The sequence below is a fragment of the Penaeus vannamei genome, chromosome 7, assembly GCF_042767895.1.
Source record: "Penaeus vannamei isolate JL-2024 chromosome 7, ASM4276789v1, whole genome shotgun sequence".
Lineage (NCBI taxonomy): Eukaryota > Metazoa > Arthropoda > Malacostraca > Decapoda > Penaeidae > Penaeus > Penaeus vannamei.
The window spans coordinates 46,757,121-46,763,241 of NC_091555.1; positions in this window are offsets into that span (position 1 = coordinate 46,757,121).

Below are 6,121 nucleotides of genomic sequence, written 5' to 3' on the forward strand. Positions count from 1 at the left end.
ATGACAGGCGCGCCGACGAACAGGCCCAACTTATCATGTTAATTAATCAATTAATAACGGACGTGGCGCAGAGGGAATGGCTGTGCTGTACAATGACGGGGGGGAAGGGGTGCACTTGCGCCCATGGCTGGTGTTCCTTCCTTTCTCTCGTTTTCTTTTTCTCTTGCTCTTACTCTTTCACTTTTTTTCTCTCTCTTCATCTCTTTCTTTCTCTCCATTCTCTCTCTCTCTCTCTCTCTCTCTCTCTCTCTCTCTCTCTCTCTCTCTCTCTCTCTCTCTCTCTCTCTCTCTCTCTCTCTCTCTCTCTCTCTCTCTCTCTGTCTGCCTGTCTCTCTCTCTCTCTCCTCTTCCTCTCCCCACCTCTCTCTCTCTCTCCCTCTCCCCTCCCTCCTTCCTTCCCTCCCTTTCCCTCTCTCTCTCTCCCTCCTTTCCTCCCCCTCCCTCTCTCCCTCCTTCCCTTTCACTCATCATCCACTCCCTCAATTCGCTTCTATCCTTCCTCTGACGTCAAGGTTTCAACAATCCCATTTTAAGACCAACAATAAAGACCTCATCACGCTATCAAATCCCCTTTTCTAAAAAAAAACACCAGAACCTTTGTGATTAAACATCCTGATCAAACGGCGGATTAGATCACACGAGCCTTAATTCATGAACAGCGGCTTTTCGTTCATTCAACCCTTTCATCAACTCGATCCACTTCATCGATTCAGTTATGGAGAGAAATCACTAATCCTTATTATGTAAATTTGTTATCAGAATTCAATAAATGGGTCGGTATTTGCGCTTATATGAATCTCTTGTGTATTTTGCGAATCACTTTCCATTTCACTCTTCATACTTCAAATCCATTAAAAAATATAAAAATAACATATATAATATAACTGAAATATAGTCTTCATATCTCAAACAATTAAAAAAAGAAAGAAAAAAAAACATATATAACGTAACTGAAAGACAGAGAAAACTCCCGTGTAGTGAAAACGAGGAAATATATATATATATATATATATATATATATATATATATATATATATATATATATATATATATATATATACCCGAAAAAAACACATCACAAATCTGACTCACTCTCCTTCCAACTGTTGGAAAAAAAGGCAACTCATACCCTTTCGCTAAGACATTCCGATTTCGAAAAAGCCATTTTTGCCACGACACTTTTGATTTTGATTCATTCGTCTCCTGTTTCCCCACTTCTTTTCTGACGTCTTCGGTAGCAGGGGGAGGGAGGGGGCATTGACCTCGTTTCCGAAAGGTCTTTGTTCCGACTCTGTTACACGGGAGGTCGGGTCGTTATGCTCATGCTTTGGGTCTTAACACAGGGGCGAATATTTCTCGTGAAATGTATTGTACTTTGCATGGGAGAGAGAGGGAGAGGGAGAGGGAGGAAGGCGAGGTGAGGGGGGAGTAAAAGGGGGAAGGAGGGAGGGGAAGGAGTGGGAAGAGGAGGAGGAGGAAAGGGAGGGACGGGAAGGAGGAGAGGAAGAGGGGGATTTGGTGATGGGAGGAGGAGGAGAGAGACAGGGCGAGAGGGATAGGGGAGAAAGGAAGGAGAGAGAGAGAGAGAGAGAGAGAGAGAGAGAGAGAGAGAGAGAGAGAGAGAGAGAGAGAGAGAGAGAGAGAGAGAGAGAGAGAGAGAGAGAGAGAGAGAGAGAAAGAAAGAGAAAGAGAAAGAGAAAGAGAAAGAGAAGAGGAAGTGAGATAGAGAGTAAGAGAGGGAGAAGGTGAAGACCTGCCCGTACCTGTGTTCTACGCATCTGCGAGCCCACACACAGACCGACAAAACACAATAAAATTCACACAGCAAAATCCATCCGTCACCAGCACGATTTAATGAAAGCGAAGAGCCAATGCATATCGTACCGAACGCAATATTAATAAAATATTACCAACTCACCCCTTTTGTTCTCCCTCCCAACTCTGTCTCTCTCTCTCTCTCTCTCTCTCTCTCTCTCTCTCTCTCTCTCTCTCTCTCTCTCTCTCTCTCTCTCTCTCTCTCTCTCTCTCTCTCTCTCTCTCTCTACTTGACTTCACAAAATCCGTTTTTCGAAAGCAAACGACAACATTTATTACAAAATCCATATAAAACGACCCCCCCCCTAACATTACGAAACGGCACAAAGAGTTCAAAGCTAAAGTTTGTTCAAAGCTTAAGTTTTCCTGTCATGTCAAAGAAGCTTTTTCGACGTTCAAAATACCATGACAAACAAACACTCTAACTGTACGTACGACAATCTACTTCTTGATGCAGTGACAGCGGCTTTGGCAATTTTACATGACAAAACAGCGTCACGGGTCTTTGGTATGACATGGCAATCAATATGACAACTGGCGATATGCTGTACTAAGCTAAAAATATCTATTCATACGATTCTGTGAGAGAGGGAGAGGGGGAGAGGGGGAGGGAGGGAGGGAGGGAGGAGGAGGGAGGGAGTGGGAGGAGAGGGAAAGAGTGGAGAGGAGAGAGGAGAGGGGAGAGGGAGAGGGAGAGGGAGAGAGAGGGGATGGGGAGGGAGGGAAGGAGGGGAGGGAGGGAGGGAGAGAGAGAGGAGAGAGAGAGAGAGAGAGAGAGAGAGGAGAGAGAGAGAGAGAGAGAGAGAGAGAGAGAGAGAGAGAGAGAGAGAGAAGAGAGAGAGACAGAGAGACAGAGAGACAGAGAAAGAAAGAAAGAAAGAAAGAAAGAAAGAAAGAAAGATAGAAAGAGAAAGAAAGAAAGAAAGAAAGAGAAAGGAAAAAAGAGAGAAGGAGGGCGAAGGGGAAAGAGAACGGGACGGAAAGAGAGAGAAGGAGAGAGAGAGAGAGAGTCTGCCTTATGCATACTTCATTCATTCCAAGAACAGCCAAGAAGCTCGATCGGGGAATCCGATAAATCACGCAAAAAATAATCGCGAGAAACTGAGTAAATAAAACTACGAACAGTCACGCGCATACCGACGTCGCACCTGCATCTTGGCCTTTTTCTTTTTCCTTTTTCTTTCTCTTTCTCTTTCCTTCCTCTCTCTCTCTCTCTCTCTCTCTCTCTCTCTCTCTCTCTCTCTCTCTCTCTCTCTCTCTCTCTCTCTCTCTCTCTGTCTCTCTCTCTCTCTCTAACTCTCTTTTCTTTTTTTTGCGAAAATCTATATAGGTGACAGATTTCCTTTACAAGGAGGTGGGGTGGGGGGTGGGAGGGGGTCCGATACACTCACGAGACCCAGAATCTCTCTCTCTCTCTCTCTCTCTCTCTCTCTCTCTCTCTCTCTCTCTATCTATCTATCTATCTATCTATCTATCTATCTATCTATCTATCTATCTATCTATCTATCTATCTATCTCTATCTCCTCCCTATCCCTCTGTATCTCCTCTCTCTCTCTATCTCTATCTCCTCTCTCTCTCTCTCTATCTCCTCTCTCTCTCTCTCTTTCCCCCTCCCTCCCACTCTCATTCTTTTCTACCTCAATCCTTCATCTTCTTTTCTCTTCTTCCCGTTTGTTGTCTGTGTTCACTTACGCATTAGTCAAGACATCGCAGTGACATCTTCGTCAATATATGGATCCCGACACGCACGACGCGGAATGGTGCCTCGGAAATGGATAGGTGGGGAGGAAGAGAGGGAGGGAGGGAGGATAAGGAGGGGTAAGGGGAGGGAGGATAAGGGAGGGAGGGAGGGAGGGAGGGAAGGGGTAAGGGGAGGTTAAGGGGGGGTAAGAGAGGAGGGAGGGAGGATAAGGGGGGTAAGGGGAGGGGAGGGAGGGGAGGATAAGGGGGGGTATTAAGGGGGAGGGAGGGAATAGAGGGAGAGAGGGGAGGATAAGAGGGGTAAGGGGGGTGTAAGGGGAGGGAAGGGAGTGGGAGGAAGAGAGGGAGGATAAGGGGGGGTAAGTGAAGGGAGTGAGAGGGCGAAAGAGATAGAGGAAAGGCATGGAAGGAAGAAGAGGGAAGAGAAATAAAACAGTTAATAACACAAACTCCGCCGCGCCATCGCTGGACGCATCAACACACCTCAAAGGATCCAACGCCATAAAAATAGAGAGAGAGAAAAAAAAATGATTTTTTGAATTAGCAGTTGATCGCCCGTTTGATTTTATATGCAAATGAGCAAGTTCATATTCAAACCGGTGAACACACGAATAAACAGATCACGGATGCAATTAACGCCGCGATAAATGATAAATTCCCACTTTCCACTCTCTCGACGAAGAAGTGCCTCCCCGTTTTCTTTCTCTCGCCGATTCCCGTTTTCTCTTTTTCTCTTTTCGCGCCAATTCCCGTTTTCTCTTTTTCTCTTCTCGCGCCAATTCCCGTTTTCTCTTTTCTCTTCTCGCGCCAATCTTCGTTTTCTTGTTTCTCTTTTCACGCCAATCTTCGTTTTCTTTTCTTTCTTTTTCTCTTCTCTCGCCAATTCCCGTTTTCTCGTTTCTCTTCTTTTCTCTCGCCAATTCCCGCTTTATTTTTCTCTTCTCGCGCCAATTCCCGTTTTCTCTTTTTCTCTTCTCGCGCCAATTCCCGCTTTCTCTTTTTCTCTTGCCAATTCCCGCTTTCTTGTTTCTCTCTTTCTCTTCTCGTGTCAATCCTCGCTTACACTCCTTTCCTTTTCTTATCTTGCGTTCCCTTCGTTTTCCTTTTCTAAGCCAAGTTCTGACTGCAGTGAAACCATCATTAAAAATAATGGATTATTTCGTTGTTTATTTTCGTGTGATATATTTATCATGGACTTTAAACGCGTCTCTCTATTTACTTCGTTATCATTATCTTCTGTTTCCTTGTAAATTCACCTTTGAGGAATCTTGTCTCCTACCATTCTCGTTCACTGTTGCTCTTTCTCTTTTTATTCTCTCCCTCCCTTCAACTTCCCTTTCTCTTTCTCTCCCTATCACTCTCTCCTTCCCTCGTTTCCTCACCCTCTCTTTCTCTCCCTCCCTCTTTCTCTCTCTCTCCTTCTGTCTCCCTCTCTCCATCCCTCCCCTCCCCTTCTCCTTCTCTCCCTCCCCTCTTTCTCTCTCCTTCTCCCTGCCACCCTCCTTCACCTACCCTCTCTCTCCTTCTCTCCCTCTTTCTCTTTCCCTCTCTCTCCCCATCTTTCCCTCCCCTCCCTCCCTCCATCACCTACCCTCTCTACCACTCTCCCCCTCCCTCACACCTACTCTGCTCTTCATCACCTACCCTCTCTCCCCTCCTCTTTCCCTCCCTCCATCACCTACCTGCTCTCTCCATCACCTACCCTCTCTCCCCCTCTTTCCCTCCATCCCTCTTTCCCTCCCTCCATCCCTCCTTCCCTCTCCCTCCCTCCCTCCCTCACCTACCCTCTCCCTCCCTCCCTTACCTACCCTCCTACCCTCTCTCCATCACCTACCCTCCTTCCCCCTCCCTCCATCCCTCCTACCCTCCCTCCTTCCCTCACCTACCCCCTCACCCTCCCTAACCTACCCTCACCTACCCTCCCTCTCCCCTCTCCCCTCCCTCCCTCCCTCTCCGATACACAAGGACCCATCCAGCCTCCACGTGTATCTTTCTCAAAACATGTATTCGGTGCAGATTGCCTGTTCCTGGAAAGGGGGCTTAATGATGCTTTTATTCCTGTCCGACGCTCCGGTGAAAAAAAAAAAAAATTTCCGCGGCGTTCAACATTTTCAAAAAAGGCTGCGTTAATATCTACGGCAGACGTGAGCCCGCGCGCAGAGAGGAAGAAGACGGGGCAGATACGTCCGTCTCTTTCTCTCTCTCTTTCTTTCGCTTTCTCCTCTTTCTCTTTCTCTTTCTAATTTCACTTCTCTTTCTCTCTCCTCTCTCACTTTCTTTCTCTCCCTCTCTCTCCCTCTCTCCTCTCTCTCCCCTCTCCCTCTCCCTCTCTCTCTCCCCTCTCTCTCTCTCTCTCTCTCTCCCTCTCCCTCACGCCCCAAAGAAATAAAATCCCTGACAAACAGACCACCTGACACAAAAGGCTCTCCTATCCACCCCCATCCCCCACCCCCACCCCCCTCAGCCCCCGCCCTGCCTCCATCCTCGGAATCTCACAAGCGAAGGATCTAATCAGGACCCGTGGGAGGATGTGCTCTTCCCCCCCCCTCCCCTCCCCCCACCCCCACCCCGTCCCTCGACCTGAAGAAGAAGGACCCGGGTCGA